We start from the raw sequence: 21,221 nt of genomic DNA, 5'->3' as shown, positions 1-21,221 counted from the left end.
TACACCCTGGACAAGTCGCCGGTTATCACAGGGCTGACACGTAAATGATTGTGATTATTTTGTTTGTATTTACATGTGTAGTGACTTTAATATATCCATCCATTATCTGTAGCCACTTATCCTGTTCTATAGGGTCACGGGCAAGCTGGAGCCTATCCCCGCGGACTATGGGCGAGACACGGGGTACACCCTGGACAAGTCGCCGGTTATCACAGGGCTGACACGTAAATGATTGTGATTATTTTGTTTGTATTTACATGTGTAGTGACTTTAATATATCTATCTATCCATCCATCCATCCATCCATCCATCCATCCATCCATCCATCCATTATCTGTAGCCACTTATCCTGTTCTACAGGGTCACGGGCAAGCTGGAGCCTATCCCCGCGGACTATGGGTGAGAGGCGGGGTACACCCTGGACAAGTCGCCGGTTATCACAGGGCTGACACGTAAATGATTGTGGTTATTTTGTTTGTATTTACATGTGTAGTGACTTTAATATATCCATCCATCCATCCATCCATTATCTGTAGCCGCTTATCCAGTTCTACAGGGTCGTGGGCAAGTTGGAGCCTATCCCAGCTGACTATGGGTGAGAGGCGGGGTACACCCTGGACAAGTCGCCGGTTATCACAGGGCTGACACGTAAATGATTGTGGTTATTTTGTTTGTATTTACATGTGTAGTGACTTTAATATATCCATCCATCCATCCATCCATCCATCCATCCATCCATCCATCCATCCATTATCTGTAGCCGCTTATCCTGTTCTACAGGGTCACGGGCAAGCTGGAGCCTATCCCCGCGGACTATGGGTGAGAGGCGGGGTACACCCTGGACAAGTCGCCGGTTATCACAGGGCTGACACGTAAATGATTGTGATTATTTTGTTTGTATTTACATGTGTAGTGACTTTAATATATCCATCCATTATCTGTAGCTGCTTATCCTGTTCTACAGGGTCACAGGCAAGCTGGAGCCTATCACAGCTGACTATGGGCGAGACACGGGGTACACCCTGGACAAGTCGCTGGTTATCACAGGGCTGACATGTGAATGATTATGATTATTTTGTTTGTATTTACGTGTAGTGACTTTAATATATCCATCCATTATCTGTAGCCGCTTATCCTGTTCTATAGGGTCACGGGCAAGCTGGAGCCTATCCCCGCGGACTATGGGTGAGAGGCGGGGTACACCCTGGACAAGTCGCCAGGTCTCACAGGGCTGACACATAGCGACAAACAACCATTCACACTCACATTCACACCTACGGTCAATTTAGAGCCACCAATTAGCCTAACCTGCATGTCTTTGGACTGTGGGGGAAACCAGAGCACCCAGAGGAAACCCACACAGACAAGGGGAGAACATGCAAACTCTGCACAGAAAGGCCCTCGTCGGCCGCTGGGCTCAAACCCGGGACCTTCTTGCTGTGAGGTGACAGTGCTAAACACTACACTACCGTGCCACCCACTTTAATATATCACTGTACTGTATTTACATTCCGTCACACTCTCAGCAGTAAAGGTTCCACTCTGGTCTCTGGTGCAGTGGGACCATCAGGGGCACATGTTCAGTACCTTTAGAGTGTGTAGAGTGTCCTTCTACCTGAGGAGGTGTGTGTGTGTGTGTGTGTGTGTGTGTGTGTGTGTGTGTGTGTGTGTGTGTGTGTGTAACGTTCATCAACTTTAGTGTTTCCTAAAGGTCCGGTTCTATAACTTACATTATTTTTAAAAGTATAAAGATATGTGCGGGGCGGCACGGTGGTGTAGTGGTTAGCACTGTCGCCTCACAGCAAGAAGGTTCTGGGTTCGAGCCCAGCAGCCAGCAAGGGCCTTCCTGTGTGGAGTTTGCATGTTCTCCCTGTGTCTGGGTGGGTTTCCTCCAGGTGCTCCGGTTTTCCCCACAGTCCAAAGACATACAGGTTAGACTAATTGGTGGCTCTAAATTGACCGTAGGTGTGAATGTGAGTGTGAATGGTTGTCTGTGTCTATGTGTCAGCCCTGTGATGACCTGGCGACTTGTCCAGGGTGTACCCCACCTCTTGCTCATAGTCAGCTGGGATAGGCTCCAGCTTGCCTGCAACCCTGTAGAACAGGATAAGCAGCTACAGATAATGGATAGATGTATGGATGTATGGATGGAAGATACGTGCTGAAGATATAAATCATCCATGTCTCCTTTCAACAAAGGAAAAGTACACTTTGGTACCTTTCGTTCTTAAAGTGTTCCACTGAAAGGAAACATGCTTCAAAAGGTGCCCTTGAACGATGAGCCATGTTTCACTGGTTCTGTAAATGATGGACAAGATTCTTTCCATTAATGAATGAAAGAAAAATGACTCACTGTGATGTAAGTGGAATAAAACACACACCTGCTGTCCTGTTACCTGTTCTAGACAAATCATCAACTTCCTGTCACAGTAAAGCCGTTTCACAACCCAATCCCACACTTGTCAACTCTCACGACTTTGCTATGAGACTCACAATTTTTTGTACTGAATCACGCTCTCAGACTTCCACTATCAAATTCTCACGATTTTTCAGAAAAATATATATATTCATGGAAAACAAAGCATTATCGATGCACCAGTGCATGCAATGTCCGCTATGTACATGATATTGTGTTTCCAGAAGGCCATTGAAAGAGCTTTTGAAAGGATGTTCGTGCTTGGTTGACTGCAGGAAGTCTCATCTCATCTCATCTCATCTCATCTCATCTCATTATCTCTAGCCGCTTTATCCTGCTCTACAGGGTCGCAGGCAAGCTGGAGCCTATCCCAGCTGACTACGGGCGAAAGGCGGGGTACACCCTGGACAAGTCGCCAGGTCATCACAGGGCTGACACATATGCCGCTTTTCCACTACCAACGCGGCTGAGTTGGGCTGAGTCGAGCTGAGTGGGGCTGTTGGAGTTGCATTTCGACTACAACCGCGCTGAACCGTGCTGGCTGGAAGTGGGTGGACACATTGGGTGGAGTTAGCGAAAGTGGGTGGACGTCACGTGATGTCGTTAGGCAGCGCAAACAGTGACATCAGTGAGCTTTTAAGCGGTAGTCTCACAACCCGGATAGTAAACAATAAACATGGAGGACATGGAGTCGTTAGTGTTGCTGGTCTTGGTGCTGTAGCTTGTTGTCACCGACAACGCCAACAGATACTGGCAAGAGCGTATAGATGAGGCGAGGCGCATAAGGCTTCAGAAATTCTCGTAATTCGTAATTCTTCTTCTTCCGGGTTTACGGTGTTTACAGATCCCAGCGTGCTTGCGGGGCGTGTGTGGGCATGTGAGGACACTCCTCCTCACCAATCAGTGCACAGGGGAGTGTCTCCTCACGCCCCTAGCCCCACTCGGCTCGGTTTGGCTCGCTTCAGCCCTACTCCAAAACTGTGCGAGTTTTGGGTGCTGAGCAGGGCTGAAGCGAGCTGAGTCATGCTGCTCTAAGGTAGTCGAAACGCGAGCCGTGTCGGGCTGAAGTGAGCTGAAGTGAGTCGAAAAAGGGTAGTGGAAAAGGGCCAATAGACACAGACAACCATTCACACTCACGGTCAATTTAGAGTCACCAGTTTACCTAACCTGCATGTCTTTGGACTGTGGGGGAAACTGGAGCACCCGGAGGAAACCCACGCGGACATGCAAACTCCGCACAGAAAGGCCCTCGCCAGCCACGAGGCTCGAACCCAGAACCTTCTTGCTGTGAGGCAACAGCACTAACCACTACACCACCATGCCGCCCATCATAAATGTATAGCTAAATATTTTTTTCAACAGGAACTTTGCATGCTGTGTTTGGTATATTTATTATTGTTACAGTAGTAGCCAAGCTAGTCTGTGTTGGTGACGGGAAATAAAAAATAAGCACATAAATGTATAAATCTATTACTATATAATTGGAAGTTATATATCCAATATATGATATATTGGAATATCTGATTGTCATAATGGTTTTGGGATTTTTGGTGATGGTGTTACTTTGAGTAATTCACTAATTTTATATTCCTTGAATATTATCTTTCTAATAATTTATTTAGCATTATAAACTCTAATGAATAAATATTTTATAAATGATATTTAATACATAGGACAGAATATTAAGTTTACTGAACTTGTAGTGTTATATTCAGATGATTTTTTGTAATGATATAATTATTTATTTACTCTTTCATTTAATAAAAGGCAAAATAAACCCCAAACTATGCTGCAATAAATTGCAAACACATGCACTTTTACAACTATGCATAGTTTTTTATGAATACTGGAATACATTGATCAAACAGTAATAATGTTGAGTGTCTGTATTTGATGAACTTTTTTCATTAATAGTAACAAGAAGGTGAAAACTAAATAGTCATCCTCAGGCCACCAATCCCCTCTTAAAGTTGGCAAAATTGTTTTTGGCTGTAGACCCCCCCATCAGGGCTTCACCCTGGACCTGACTGGGGCCTGCAGCCCCTGGACCCCGGCTTTCTCACTTCTTTTTTATCCCCCACCCAAACGAAGTTTGGCGGGGGATATAGAAACGGGTTCTGTCTGTCCGGCTGTCCGGCCGGCTGTCTGTCCGGTCACGTTTTCGTTTCCAGGCCATATCTTTAAAACTACTGAAGATATCTTCATGAAACTTTGTATACTCTATATCAAGCAACATGTGAACTGGTGCCTTTTGCTATTTTGGATTTTTGAAAAAAAAAAGTATTTTTCAAATATTTACATCAAAAATAGATTTTGCCTTAGTTTCTAAGAGCAATGTTCGTTTCCTGAGCATATATCCAAAACAATTCATGATACAGATTTGAAACTTGGTATACATGTTAACAAGGTGATGTGGATGTGCCTTTTCATACTGAGAAATTTAAGAAATTTTAATTTTTCATATTTCCATGGAAACAATTTCAGACTTAGTCTCTCAGGTTAGTCTTAGGGGTCGGTTTTGTTTCAGAGCAGAACTTGAAAACTATGAGTGGTGTGGCCTTGAAAGTTGGTATGTGTGTTGATTAAGTAATGTATATGTACCTTTTGATATGAAGAAATGTGAGAAATTTAAATTTTTAGCTCACCTGGTCCAAAGGTCCGGTGGGTTTATGCCATGGGCTGCTGAGGTCAGTGTAAAGAGGCAGGGTTGGTTTCCAGCAGCAGAACTTGAAAAATGTGACAAATAATATCTTGAAACTTGGTATATAGTTGGTATATAGGGCAGGGGATATAGATGACTGTCTTATTTTTATTATTATTATTATTATTATTATTAAGAGATAGGCATACTGTTTGAATGCGGCATGGCACAGCCCCGACACACACACACACACACATTTATATCTCTCTCCGGTCCCTGTACAGCTGCGCGAGCGCAATGCAGTACCAGCAGAGAGTGCTGAACAATGGAAAAGGAGAGAGACAGAGCAAGAGAGAGAGAGAGAGAGAGAGATTTAGCCAATTTATTTACGCAGCGTCTCAAAGTTGGCACTAAAACAGCAACGGCTCAGAATGGGTGGATTCTCAGGAATCTCTAAACACACACGCACGCACACTTCCGTCGGGAATGCTGCGGTATAATGAGAGAGAGAACCAGGATGAGGAGGAGGAGCAGCGGAGCTTTGTGCTTGCCGCAGCCGGGGCTCGTTACACATTCCACCGGCGTCGCTCTGCGTCCTGCACCGCTCTCTCTCTCTCTCTGTGTTGTCATATCACACACACACACACACATATACACACACGCACAGCTCCACCTCCAGTCATCCCTTTGCTACGTCATCACACTGAATCACATGCCTCTTCATTTCGATTTACACAATCAGCATCATTCCAGAGAATCACAAGTTTAACAGGTTCTCAGTGACGTCACCCATCACTGTGAGAACCCTGAGAACCCTCACGATGTCTCTCTTAGCACAAATTCGCCCAATCAGTTGGGACATTTACAGATTCTGAGGTTTTGACAGGTTATTTCTGAAGCTAATTACTCACTAACAAGAAAATGGGGTGTGTAACCTCCAGGTTTAGGGTTTGTGCAGAGTCGCATCACACACTCGCTTCAGGGTACCAAAGACATCATTTTTCTGAAACATCCACAACCAGACACGAAGCTACGATGGGAGATGCTTCATGATGGTGCTTCAGCTGTTTTAGCTCCTGTTAGCAATCTGTATTTTTGGCTGAAGCATCTCCGATGACTTCTCAAAGATCATGACGCAGATATTTTCTTTTCCCTGGTTACACATTTATTCAGTCATGCTGAGGCGTTTAATTCCCCCCCCCCCCCCCAAAAAAAAAAAATCAGGGCTAGAAAATACAGACTGAAGAAAAGCTTCCTTTTCTGTAAATGTAACACGATGCAACATAACAGCAAGATTTAAAAATATAAAATACAACGATATCTGATGGAGAAGACACAAGCAGAACCTTTAAATAAATCTAACAGGAGTCTCGGATAGTAATTATATTTTGCTGAAAATATGGTTTTATTGAGCAAAACAGCTTCCACATTCATTATTCAGCAGAACAATAAAATAGCACTTGATGCAGCACACACTGTTATTTTACATTTTATAATGATTAAAGCAGATACGCAGAGCCATGGCCTCACTTTTTGTTTATAAATGCCTTGAGACCTCAAGAATGGCACAGGAATAGTTTTAAGCGTTAACAATAAATCTAATATAGTAATTTTTATGATTAAAGTGATTTATATAGGTAGCGGTCTGAGTGAATGACCTTGACATCTGTGACATCACCGCAGGAAGTCTATCGGTCTCATCGCTATTTCTGCTACTAAAACACAGAGCTGACTGCAACTCCGATCCTCCATTTTGAGCTAATTTATCGCCGTGCCACGTAGATGTGTTGCTGGCGGGTGTAGCAACATGACAGAAGGTGGATTTACGTTGCATTCATGGCCCAAGAATGTTAAAACTGCAAAGATTTGGACACATTTTGTGGGAAGTTCACGGGCACATTGGGCGCCTATGAAGCAGTCTCTCCTCTGCTCTGCACATTTTACTGAAGACTCGTACGAAACCTCTGATCTGTTGAGGAGCGTTGGCTATAAGCCCGTATTGAAAGAGGGTGCACTGCAATTAACAATTAAAGGAAAAGAAAACTACAAGAAAAGGAAAGTAAGTTCAGTTGCACCAGTTCTCCCGGAGTGTGAGCCGAGCAGTAATGGTGGAGTACTCAGTATGGAGAAAATTGAGAATGAGTGGACCAGTCGTCAGATTTCTCTGCTAGTTATGCTTTTTTTCCACTGGATATGCTAAACCATATTAGAGCTGAATTAATGTGCTTTATAAAGGTACTCCTTATAAACGTTGTAAAGATTTAACGTGTTAGAGAATGACTTAAATCAAATTACAACAAATAACTCGATATAAAAACAAAATAAATATAATGATGAGAAATCTAGAAAGAAAGCTGTAATTGAAGAATGATTCCTGTTCTTGATCCTTCCTGATGAAAGTCTGCATCATTAATGAGAAGGAAAAGGCCAAGCCCAGATTTGCGCACTAGTGCGAAACTCATGGCTAATGCTAAACTGAGCATAAAAAGCTGGGTGCTCTACAATGGAATGTGGGGATTTGATTCTGAGCTGGCTGAGTACTTTAGAGTCTATTACACACCATCTGTGAGCTGGTATTGTCATGTAGAGTGTGTGTGCGTGTGTGTGTGTGTGTGTGTGTGTGTGTGTGTGTGTGTGTGTGTGTGTGAAATAGAGTGAAGGGAGTGAATAGTGACTGTTAAAATGGTAAAATAATGACTCTGCTCTGCAGGAAGAACTGAAGCAGCAGTTAAACTAGCTAGTGTGTGTGTGTGTGTGGCCAGGCTGAATGCAGTTCTGACATCGTTAGCAACTCCACCTGGTCTTACTTTGGATAATAGTGTGAGTGTGTGAAATTGTAATGTGAAGATTTAATTTGTTTTGGATGTTGTTCTCATCTCATCTCATTATCTCTAGCCGCTTTATCCTGTTCTACAGGGTCGCAGGCAAGCTGGAGCCTATCCCAGCTGACTACGGGCGAAAGGCGGGGTACACCCTGGACAAGTCACCAGGTCATCACAGGGCTGACACATAGGCTACGTTTACACTAGACCGTATCTGTCTCGTTTTCTTCGCGGACGCACTGTCCGTTTACATTAACCCCCCTGAAAAAGCGGGGAAACGGGAATCCGCCAGCGTCCACGTATTCAATCTAGATCGTATCAGCTCCGGTGCTGTGTAAACATTGAGAATACGCGAATACGCTGTGCTGAGCTCTAGCTGGCGTCTCATTGGACAACGTCACTGTGACATCCACCTTCCTGATTCGCTGGCGTTGGTCATGTGACGCGACTGCTGAAAAACGGCGCAGACTTCCGCCTTGTATCACCTTTCATTAAAGAGTATAAAAGTATGAAAATACTGCAAATACTGATGCAAATACTGCCCATTGTGTAGTTATGATTGTCTTTAGGCTTGCCATCCTTCCACTTGCAAGTAATAAGTGATATGCGCTGGGATCTCACACACAGTGGCTCAGTCCCGAATCGTGGCTTGTTCACTTCACTCGCGCGCTCTGTGAGCTGCGCAGGGCCGGAGTGCACACCCTCCAGAGGGCACTCGCTGTTCAGGGCGGAGTGATTTGGAGCGCAGGATGCCTGCGGAGCCGAGCGTATCCGCGTATTGGTGTTGCTGTGTGCACGGCTAACGGTTTTAGTGTCAACGCGAATCGTTTTAAGAACGTTAATCTGATGATCCGCTGATTCGACGTAATGTAAACGTAGCCATAGACACAGACAACCATTCACACTCACATTCACACCTACGGTCAATTTAGAGTCACCAGTTAACCTAACCTGCATGTCTTTGGACTGTGGGGGAAACCGGAGCACCCGGAGGAAACCCACACGGACACGGGGAGAACATGCAAACTCCGCACAGAAAGGCCCTCGCCAGCCATGGGGCTCGAACCCGGACCTTCTTGCTGTGAGGCGACAGTGCTAACCACTACACCACCGTGCCGCCCCCTGGACGTTGTTTATCTCAGCAATAACAGGAAGCAGACTCTTCCCTGTGTGTCCAATTAAAATTAATACGACTTCTGATTGGCTGGTTACCCTCTTCACCCTGCCCCCCATCTTCACCCCTTCATCCCGCCCCTAGAGATAAGATCAAACTCTGTGTACGAACCAACCAATCTTTGTGAGTCTCCAGTTCATGTCCAATTAATTCTTCTCTCATGTTTTGCCAGCCACACCTGCAACATGTAACATACACAGTACTGTGTGTGTGTGTGTTTCGATCACGCTCAGGCCCAAGAGCATCTGAGCAAGGTGGGCTTGGTTCTCTGCCAAGCGAACTCAAGTGGAAAATGATCTGACTCTGAATCGACTCACTGCAGGAAGTGAATCAAATATAATGTGTGTTTCAGGCTCAGAGGTTTTTTGTAGATTTTTTTGCGAGTTGTTAAAATGAGTCGTGGGACACAAACTGAGCCAAAGCACACATCTGTAGCACTGCAGAATTGATGCATGTTCTGAAGATTTGAGAAAATAAATCGTGTGTGATGTCTCATCTCTCATCTCATCTCATTATTTCTAGCCGCTTTATCCTGTTCTACAGGGTCACAGGCAAGCTGGAGCCTATCCCAGCTGACTATGGGCGAAAGGCGGGATACACCCTGGACAAGTCGCCAGGTCATCGCAGGGCTCCACATAGACACAGACAATCATTCACACTCACATTCACACCTACGGTCAATTTAGAGTCACCAGTTAGCCTAACCTGCATGTCTTTGGACTGTGGGGGAAACCGGAGCACCCGGAGGAAACCCACGCAGACACGGGGAGAACATGCAAACTCCGCACAGAAAGGCCCTCGCCGGCCACGAGGCTCGAACCCGGACCTTTTTGCTGTGAGGCGACAGCGCTAACCACTACACCACTGTGCCACCCTGTGTGTGATGTGAAATATTTTAAACTTTTTATTTGTATAATTATCGAATCATTTCTTTAGCGCTGACTCCATGTACTCCGTGTTCTCTGTACCAGGGTGAGTTTTGCAATTTCTACTCACACTTGGAAGATTTGTTAAATTTTAGTCCATTTCTGCAATTAATGAGGAGGTTTTCAGCTCAACACACACATCAACCAGTGGGTGTTTTGTTGTTGTTGTTGTTTAATTATCGACAGCGAGAAACCAAACCATAACTGGAGAGATAGAGAGAGAGAGATTTTCTTTCCTCGACTGTCATTTTGTCAGTTTGGTGTTGCAGGAACGAGATGTCAGCCTGCTCCCTCTCTTTTACACACACACCACTTCACTGGCAATGCATGGACGTGTGTGTGTGTGTGTGTGTGTGTGTGTACCAGCTCAGAAACAAACCCCAGTCAGTCAAAGACAAAAAACAGGAAACAAGAGACAGACACCATGTTGTCCCCCACCCACACACACACACACACACACACACACACACCTCATGCCTCATCTGTGTAGTATCCTGGATTTTGATTGGTCGACTGAGGCTGAATTAACCGTTCTATCAGTCCACTGACAGTTATCGTTACTCATCTGTGCAGTTCACAGGAAGGTCATATGACATCATACTTGTGAATCAGATTGAATAATTTTAGTATTTATAAATATGTTTAAGCTACACATTGGGTAACTGTTTCCAAAAGCTGGATAAAACAACATAAAAAACAGTGTAGTTGGCATGTTAGCTAACATAAATAACTAGCTAGCTAATTGAGTTATAGGAAGAGCTCGTCACTGAAGGAGAATAAAAAAAATAGCCTTAATGAGGCTGTAGCTCATACTGGCCAAGATGCCCATAAAATCGTAAATATGACAGGTGGCGCCAGCATCTTGACAACTTTTATGCACACCCACCTGGGGAACATTGTATATGAGCTTGATCGAAATCCAATCAATCCTGCAGGAGGAGTAGCAATTTTTGTAAATTGTGGATGGATGACATGCGATCGCATAAACTCATCCAGCCTGGCCTGCAGCCAGATGAGCTAAAAACAAATAACTAAATCTTTGGCTAGCTTGGTAGTTAACTACTGTCATGCTATCGAGTATTAAATATTAATTAAATGCAGCAATACACATCAGAGAGGCATCAGTGCAGTAGCTACAATCACTAGCTGCAACTTAGCTCGCGAGCTACACCCTGTAACTAGTAGGATCCTGTCAGGTTAGTACATATAAGCTAGCTGAAGATGATTACTGGTTAGAAATATCACTTCCTGTCATGTGAGCCCAGGTTATTTTTTTAGATCTAGCACAAGCAGTGAAGATTCTGAATATTTTGAATTTGAATTAAATATTCCTCTCGGAAATCCTGTCAGATTCATAAATGTTAGCAAGCTAACTCAAATTAGAAATATATAATTATGAACATTTTAAATACTCTCAGAAGTTGTAATGTACGTGTGTGTTGGATGCTGTCAGATCAGCTCAGACTAACTCAGATTAGCTAGCTCACTGCTCCTAGCAAAGATTTATGAAATATTATGTAAAAATCACATCAGAAATTGTCAGCTTAGCTAAAATGGCTGCCTCGAGTATACATAGTGTTTCATGAATATAAATGTTTAAATCCTGTCAGGTTAACTCATATTAATTAGCTGAGTAGCACTGCACTCTCATCACTTCGACGGTCACTTCCTGTCATGTTAGCGCAGGTTAGTTTGGTAGCATTAGCAGTGAAGATGATGATGAATATTTTAAACATGCCTTAAAGGGCATATCACGGGTAAATTCAGGAGCAAAATCAATGTAATTCTCCTATTTTATATTAAACTTTGGTCAAATATCTGTAATGTTCTGCATTCTCTGCAATTTTTTTACCTTGCGCAATACCAGAAAAATTCAGTTGAAATCAAGTCATTTAAGCCGAATTGGTCCGCCTCTGAAAAAACTTGGCATTTGGATTTCCCGGCAAACACTGATTTTCGTGACGCCATCTGCGGGATGCCTCCCTCTGAATCCTACGTCAGCGCTGGTTTGTTTATGAGAAAACGACCTGGTGGTTTTCTGCAAATTTCTTCAACGTTATCATGTAATTATTAAAATGGTTAACAGATGTATCGTAGGAGGGTGTAGCAACACCAATCTTGATGGGATTAGTACTCATCGTTTTCCAAAAGACTGGACAATGAGAGAGAAATGGGAGCGCTTGGTCTACACAGGCTGTGCACTGAAACCGTGCAAGCTCGCGCAGCCTGCTGGCGCTTCCGCAGGTAACGTCACGAATCTGGCTCCAGAATCCCTTGGGATTTTTCCAGACGCGTTTTGTTATTTTATTTTTTTTCTGCTGTAGACAGATGGCCTTGTGCAAAATTACCCTTCTGGATGAGTGTGTAAAGGGACATACAGTGGCGCTTGAAAGTTTGTGAACCCTTTATAATTTTTTATATTTCTGCATAAATATGACCTAAAACAGCATCAGATTTTCACACAAGTCCTATAAGTAGATAAAGAGAACCCAGTTAAACAAATGAGACAAAAATATTATACTTGGCCATTTATTTATTGAGGAAAATGATCCAATATTACATATCTGTGAATGGCAAAAGTATGTGAACCTCTAGGATTAGCAGTTAATTTGAAAGTGAAATTAGAGTCAGGTGTTTTCAATCAGTGGGATGACAATCAGGTGTGAGTTGGCATCCTGTTTTATTTAAAGAACAGAGATCTATCAAAGTCTGATCTTCACAACACATGTTTGTGGAAGTGTATCATGGCATAAACAAAGGAGATTTCTGAGGACCTCAGAAAAAGCGTTGTTGATGCTCATCAGGCTGGAAAAGGTTACAAAACCATCACTAAAGAGTTTGGACTCCACCAATCCACAGTCAGACAGATTGTGTACAAATGGAGGAAATTCAAGACCATTGTTACCCTCCCCAGGAGTGGCAGACCAACAAAGATCACTCCAAGAGCAAGGAGTGTAATAGTCAGCGAAGTCACAAAGGACCCCAGGGTAACTTCTGAGCAACTGAAGGCCTCTCTCACATTGGCTAATGTTAATGTTCATGAGTCCACCATCAGGAGAACACTGAACAACAATGGTGTGCATGGCAGGGTTGCAAGGAGAAAGCCACTGCTCTCCAAAAAGAACATTGCTGCTTGTCTGCAGTTTGCTAAAGATCATGTGGACAAGCCAGAAGGCTGTTGGAAAAATGGTTTGTGGAAAGATGAGACCAAAATAGAATTTTTTGGTTTAAATGAGAAGCATTCTGTTTGGAGAAAGGAAAACACTGCATCTCAACATAAAAACCTTATCCCATCTGTGAAACATGGTGGTGGTAGTGTCATGGTTTGGGCCTGTTTTGCTGCATCTGGGCCAGGACGGCTTGCCATCATTGATGGAACAATGAATTCTGAATTATACCAGCGAATTCTAAAGGAAAATGTCAGGACATCTGTCCATGAACTGAATCTCAAGAGAAGGTGGGTCATGCAGCAAGACAACGACCCTAAGCACACAAGTCGTTCTACCAAAGAATGGTTAAAGAAGAATAAAGTTAATGTTTTGGAATGGCCAAGTCAAAGTCCTGATCTTAATCCAATGGAAATGTTGTGGAAGGACCTGAAGTGAGCAGTTCATGTGAGGAAACCCGCCAACATCCCAGAGTTGAAGCTGTTCTGTACGGAGGAATGGGCTAAAATTCCTCCAAGCTGGTGTGCAGGACTGATCAACAGTTACCGGAAACGTTTAGTTGCAGTTATTGCTGCACAAGAGGGTCACACCACATACTGAAAGCAAAGGTTCACATACTTTTGCCACTCACAAATATGTAATATTGGGTCATTTTCCTCAATAAATAAATGACCAAGTATAATATTTTTATCTCATTTGTTTAACTGGGTTCTCTTTATCTACTTTTAGGACTTGTGTGAAAATCTGATGCTGTTTTAGGTCATATTTATGTAGAAATATCGAAAATTCTAAAGGGTTCACAAACTTTCAAGCACCACTGTACTTTCATATAAAAAAACACGAAATTGGTCCAGAATATGCACTTTAAAGAATTCCTCTCAGAAAACCTGCCAGGCTGGTGAATGTTAACACTAGCATTAGCAGTAAAGTTAGCATTAAAGATGGAAATGTTTTGGAAATCCTTTCAGATTAGCTAAAGCTATCAGTGAGAATTATGACCATTTATAGATCTGAAATTGTTGTGTTGGTTAGTGATGAAGCGACATTTAGCAGTAAATGCTCTCAGTGTGTTAGCTCGCTTGCAGATTTGCTCACAGATTCACTTGTGTCAGACATTCACATAAAATATCGATAGATAAATCAATCACTGAATATCAACTGGGTTTAATTTTTCAGAAGCACTTTAAACACAAACGTAGTTGATGAAGGACTTCTGTCCTCTGGAAAATTTTCACTCTCAATGTGTTTTCTCAGTGTGTGTGTGTGTGTGTGTGTGCGCGCGCGTGTTCACAGCTCGTCTGAAGCTTGTTCACATCCAGTACGAGTTCACAAGTTTCCCACATGAGATGATAGAATGTTTGCTCCTCCACACCTCTATCTGTCACACTATGGCGCCGATCCTAGGCTTGATCAGACAGATTTTCTGCTGCTGTGCTAACATCTGTTTCTCTCTCACAGAAACCCAAAAATCTCTCGCGTCACTCTCGCATAGATCGTTTACAGAGTGGGGCCAATGAAACACACATTTACAGTCTGCATATACAACACATAACATAGCATCACACTGCACAACTCCAGTGGTGCTAAAACAATATAAAGGTGAAGGTTAGTGTTGGAGGGCAGAGTTATAGGCGGGGCTAGTGTTCATACTGTTTCATCTCATCTCATCTCATTATCTCTAGCCGCTTTATCCTTCTACAGGGTCGCAGGCAAGCTGGAGCCTATCCCAGCTGACTACAGGCGAAAGGCGGGGTACACCCTGAACAAGTCGCCAGGTCATCACAGGGCTGACACATAGACACAGACAACCATTCACACTCACGGTCAATTTAGAGTCACCAGTTAACCTAACCTGCATGTCTTTGGACTGTGGGGGAAACCGGAGCACCCGGAGGAAACCCACGCGGACACGGGGAGAACATGCAAACTCCACACAGAAAGGCCCTTGCCAGCCCCGGGGCTCGAACCCAGGACCTTCTTGCTGTGAGGCTACAGCGCTAACCACTACACCACCGTGCCGCCTCATACTGTTTCATCTGTTACTTAATTCTAAACAAAATCCCACATGTCGCCTTTCAAATTTGTACAAATTTCATATGAATATTTAATTCACTTGAGCCATTTCAACAACAAAAAAAATTTCATTCACTGATTCATTCATTGATTCATTCACTGATTTGCTTGTTCACAAAAAAACACTGAGAAGAGACAGTAACAGAGACAAATGGAGAGAGACTGAAGGAGGAAAAGAGGCAGACAATTATAGAGAGAATTTGAGATAGATAGGCAGTGGAAAAAAGAATGGTGACAAGGGAGAGATAGACAGTAACAGAGAGAAAGAAAGATGGAGAGAGAAAGATGAAGATAGAGATGCAAAGGGGAAGAGAGAAACAGACAGATGGAGAGATGGTAACAGAGAAGCAGCCCATGAAATAGGGGGCGGGGGGGAGGCGAGATGAACAGGGAGACAGAAACTGGACAAGAGACAAAGAGTAAGAGAGGGGGAGAGAGAGAGAGAGAGAGAGAGAGAGAGAGAGAGAAAGCAGGAGAGGTAGAGAGTAAGACAAATTTTTGCAGTAGAATGTGACTCAAAGATAAACAGTCGCTCTCTCCTCACTGCATTTCCTGTAGCTTATCTTAGTACAGAAGGTAATACACACACACACACACACACACACACACACAGAGAGCTCTCCAAGAACGTTGTGAGTTTTGTCCTCATCAAGCCACTTTGTGAGCCACATTGCAATTGGTGTGAAAAATTAATTGAGCACCCAGAGGGGCCACCATGCTCTGTGTGTGTGTGTGTGTGTGTGTGTGTGTGTGTGTGTGTGTGTGTGTGTGTGTGTGTAGCCCACTGGTTTTTGCTGAGCCCCACAATCCTACAGTAGAAGGAGGTGTTAATTAAATATGGCCACTCTGAGTGTAAAGGGGAAAACATACACTTTTTTGCCCCAGTTTATGAGTGAATCTCTCTCTCTCACACACACACACACACACACACACACACACACACACACACCTGGTCATTTCCTTAGGCCTAAAATAGTTCATTATTATTATTATTATTATTATTATTGGGCGGCACGGTGGTGTAGTGGTTAGCGCTGTCGCCTCACAGCAAGAAGGTCCGGGTTCGAGCCCCGGGGCCGGCGAGGGCCTTTCTGTGCGGAGTTTGCATGTTCTCCCCGTGTCCGCGTGGGTTTCCTCCGGGTGCTCCGGTTTCCCCCACAGTCCAAAGACATGCAGGTTAGGTCAACTGGTGACTCTAAATTGACCGTAGGTGTGAATGTGAGTGTGAATGGTTGTCTGTGTCTATGTGTCAGCCCTGTGATGACCTGGCGACTTGTCCAGGGTGTACCCCGCCTTTCGCCCGTAGTCAGCTGGGATAGGCTCCAGCTTGCCTGCGACCCTGTAGAAGGATAAAGCGGCTAGAGATAATGAGATGAGATGAGATTATTATTATTATTATATCTGTGTCGTTTGATTTTAAAAGCACTGTTTATGCAATAATTCAGATAAAAACACCCGAGACATTTTTCCCCTTTTGCACTTATGCGACAAGGCTAATGTTGCTAAGTCAGAGAAGTCTATAGCTTCCAGTTTAGCATAGGACACAAGGCTAAGTGCTGGCACAAAAGAACTACAAAGTAAGAAACCTAAAGCTGTGGACTAAAGTAAACACGATACAAATCAGAGTTAAATGGCAGAGTGCACTAAAACACAGCTGGGGTGCCAATACTTAAATCTAAATTAAAGTCCGAGTGCATTGTTTATCAAGAACAAGCAGATGTGTGATCTCTTACCCCTTTTCCACCAAATCAGTTCCAGGGCTGGTTTGGGGCCAGTGCTTAGTTTGGAACCGGGTTTTCTGTTTCCACTGACAAAGAACTGGCTTTGGGCCAGAAAAACCGGTTCCAGGGTAGCACCAGCTCTCTGCTGGGCCAGAGGAAAGAACTGCTTATGTCAGCGGGGGGGCGGAGTTGTTAAGACCAACAACAATAGCAAGACCGTGAGAGGGCGCCGTTTTTAAATAAGCGACGAGATATGGATGCAGTAAAGCAGCAGTCATCCATTATTGTTGTTGTTGTTGTTGCTTCTTCTTCTTCTTCTTCTTCTCCGTGTTGTTGTTGCTTTGATGTTCGCGCCAAGGTTTATGCAAACGCAGCGACGTAACTGACGTATACAGTGACGTAATGACGTGGCTCCCCTTAGCACCGCGAGCTATGGAAAAGCAAACTGGTTCTCAGCTGGTTCGCAAGTTGAACGAGTTGTGAACCAGCACCAGCACTGGCCCCGAACCAGCCCTGGAACTGATTTGGTGGAAAAGCGGTATCTGTGGCTGAATCTCCAATAATAATCTTTTTATTGTATTGTTTTATTTTTTATTTGATGTAATAAATAAGCTGTTTTGGCTCCACCCACATGGTTCTTGAGCAAGAAGAGGAACCAAATGCAGTACGGGTTTTGCAGTACATTGTGGCCTGCTGCTGGAAATAAGGACAATGGGGAGGATTATGGGTAATTTGCCTATAAAGCACTGATAGTGCTCTGTACAGGGTGTCGTAAAGGTTATTTCAGAAACACACACACACACACACACACACACACACACACACACACAGAGTGATGGATGGTGTTATTACCTGAAGTGGTTTGATGGTTCAAGGAACAAATGCATGTTTTATCATTAATGATTAATTTTCTCTCTCTCTCACACACACACAGACACACACACACCAGTAGGTCATGCTCTCACTCTCTCACACAAAACCTTCATGAAATATCGAGAGATAATTATAAAAATTAGAAACGAAACAAACAAACATGAGAAAGATAATTGCTATCCTTGCTCTGATTCTCACGGCTATAACCATCATCTTTAAGACCATCGCTCCTCCTGCTGTGACTGCCATTGTTTTTTCTGGCTGTTTTCAAACTGTACTTCTGATTTGTTGGTGACAGCAAAACTAAACACAAAGGTGTGTGTGTGTGTGTGTGTGTGTGTGTGTGTGTGTGTGTGTGTGTGTGTGTGTGTGTTGGGTTTTTCATGATTGTAGACCTGTATGAATATTTTATGATGTGTCTGAGTTTTAATGGCAAAAGGAGATCAGATTCTGCTACAACAGCACGGCACCACACACACACACACACACACACACACACACACTTCACTTCAGCATTACACACTAAACCTGCATGTGTAAATCCTCACAGTTGCCTCGCAGCACATTCTGTTTGTCAGGAACATTTTGTTCATAAAATAATTAAATATGGATATTAAATGCAAATTTTATCATCATCCTATTAACTTCTAATGAACAGGCTCCGCCTTCATATTTTAGGCCATGCTTGCTGTCTGATTCTGATACTGAGAAAGAAAGTGATCTCCCTGTGTGTGTGTGTGTGTGTGTGTGTGTCTCTGGGTGACTCTCTCCTTCTGTCCCTGTTTATAAAGAACAGTGTCAGAGTCAGTCATGCTAAACTGGTGGCCATTAGCGTACATTAATTGTTAGCGACATTAGCGTTGTAGCTCATTTTCAAAACTGAAGAAGGAAACTGGAGACTTTTGAGAAAATGAAATGAATAAAAATGTGTTAAAGCTTTTTCATAAGATCAACACAATGGAGTTCAGAGAGGCGCTGTTCTTAACTTATAGCTGTGAACCTGCTCGATAAACCTGTCACCTTTACACACACACACGCGCGCTAAATCTTCTGCAGATGCTCTGTCAGGATAAAGTGCCAAGCATTAAAGGAGCATTTCAGCTGAAAATAAAACAAAGATTTTCAAAGAAATAGAATTACACACACCCTCACTGTGTGTGTGTGGGTGTGTGTTGGCAGTGGAGAGCAGGGGCAGGTGCTACATGTGTGTGTCCTTTTGTGGAAGCCTTTCTGATCGCAAACCAAAGCCGGGACCACACACACACACACACACCTCATCTTTTTCTCTCTGTTTCCAACATCACATTGATTTCTGTCTCTTTTGCACCTTTTCCTGTTTATCTCTTGTATCTCCCCTTGTCCTTCTCTCTGTCTCACTCTCTCATCATTCTCGCTATTTCATCTGTCTGTCTCACTCTTACCACCAAACCCTCCATCCATCCATCCATTATCTGTAGCTGCTTATCCTGTTCTACAGGGTCGCAGGCAAGCTGGAGCCTATCCCAGCTGACTACGGGCGAGAGGCGGGGTACACCCTGGACAAGTCACCAGGTCATCACATGACTAACACAGAGACAAACAACCATTCACACTCACATTCACACCTACGGTCAATTTAGAGTCACCAATTAACCTAACCTGTATGTCTTTGGACTGTGGAGGAAACCGGAGCACCCGGAGGAAACCCACGCGGACACGGGGAGAACATGCAAGCTCTACACAGAAAGGCCTCCGTTGGCCGCTGGGCTCGAACCCAGGACCTTCTTGCTGTGAGGCGACAGCGCTAACCACTACACCACTGTGCTGCCTCCACCAAACCCTGTTAAACACTAATGTCAAACTTAACCACACACAAATAGTAACACACCACCACAAACACACTTCAGTGTAACAGAATCGTTCCTGTGGAACTTCACCATAATCTACACATAACTTTGTGTTTTCTTTCTGGAGTCTTTTTAAAACTTTGCCAAGAGCCATGGAAACAACGTTGCTATGGCCACCAGCAGCGTGGTAACCGCTGGCAACAGATGTCTAAATAACCTGACTAAACTGGGCATGTTCACTAAACACCAAACAGTGTGTGTGTGTGTGTGTGTGTGTGTGTGTGTGTGTGTGTGTGTGCGTGTGTGTGTACAGTTGTGTCTGTTTTCTCTATACAATGGTGTGACTAAAAGTAAACAAGTGTGGGCTCCTCTGGTTCCCAACTTAGACTGTTTCCATGGAACACAAGTGCTCACGCGCACGCACACACACTCACACAATTACACACATAAAACGGTGACAAAGAACAAAAGTACAACAATTTTGATACAAAACCCTAATTTGTTTTACATTTTGCACTAGAAAAAGTGTTTCCTATAGAACTCAGCACACACACACACACACACACACACACACACACACACACACACACACACAAAGCCATTTTGATGTGACAGGAAGTTGTCGAGGAAGGAATGCGCTTGTTCTTCTGAAGTACATATCATTGGAACAGTTTCTAAGAGAGAGAGAGTGTGTGTGTATGTGTGTGTGTGCGCATGTGTGTGAGTTCACTACTGTGTCACTGGAAGTCTATGCATGTCCACTGAAAGAGTGTGTTTTAAAATAGCAGTATGTGAGGAAGTTCAAGAATCCAAGCATTCACTATGAGCCAGAAATAAACACACATACCCATGCACACACACACATACAAAATCTTTTGCATTCATTGGGTGTTTAAATAAAATCCAAAAGGAATAAAACAGAAATAAATGAATTAAATGTCAAAAATGTCAAACAAATTAATAATTTAAGAGAGAAATTTGAAAATTACAGCAATTTAATAAAATACAATAATTTAATTCTAAAATAATATAAATTATATAATTGCTGAAATAAAATAGTAATGCATCATAAAATTAATACATATTTATACACATTTAATTTGTGTAAGTACCACAAAATATTCTCAACAATAGAAAAAAAAATATGGTATAAAATATTACATAAATTTTAAACACACACACAGAGTATATAAGTTATTAAAAAGAGAATATATATAATTAAAAGAGAAGTATATCATAAATAATATATAAATGCTAAATAGAAATATAATGTGTAATAAACCTAGAAATAAGAGTTATTTTAAAGCTTGCAATTAAAAAAAAAAGATTTATTTTATTCCTTTATCAATTTAACTCCCAAGATTAAGATTTCCAAATAAAAAATTATTAAGTGCATGTAGAAAAGTGTGGGCAGAAAAAGAAAGAAAAAGCGAGATGTTGATGAATTGAATCAGATCACAGGTTAATGCACTAGTTCTGATATGGTTTCCATAGTAATGGCTCATTCAATGTCCAGAATGTCCATCAGACACTCCACTGATAATAAATTGATTAAATATCAAGGTTGATGTGGTAAAGATTC

Source organism: Neoarius graeffei, chromosome 3, assembly GCF_027579695.1.
Source record: "Neoarius graeffei isolate fNeoGra1 chromosome 3, fNeoGra1.pri, whole genome shotgun sequence".
Classification (NCBI taxonomy): domain Eukaryota; kingdom Metazoa; phylum Chordata; class Actinopteri; order Siluriformes; family Ariidae; genus Neoarius; species Neoarius graeffei.
This window is presented reverse-complemented; position numbering follows the sequence as displayed.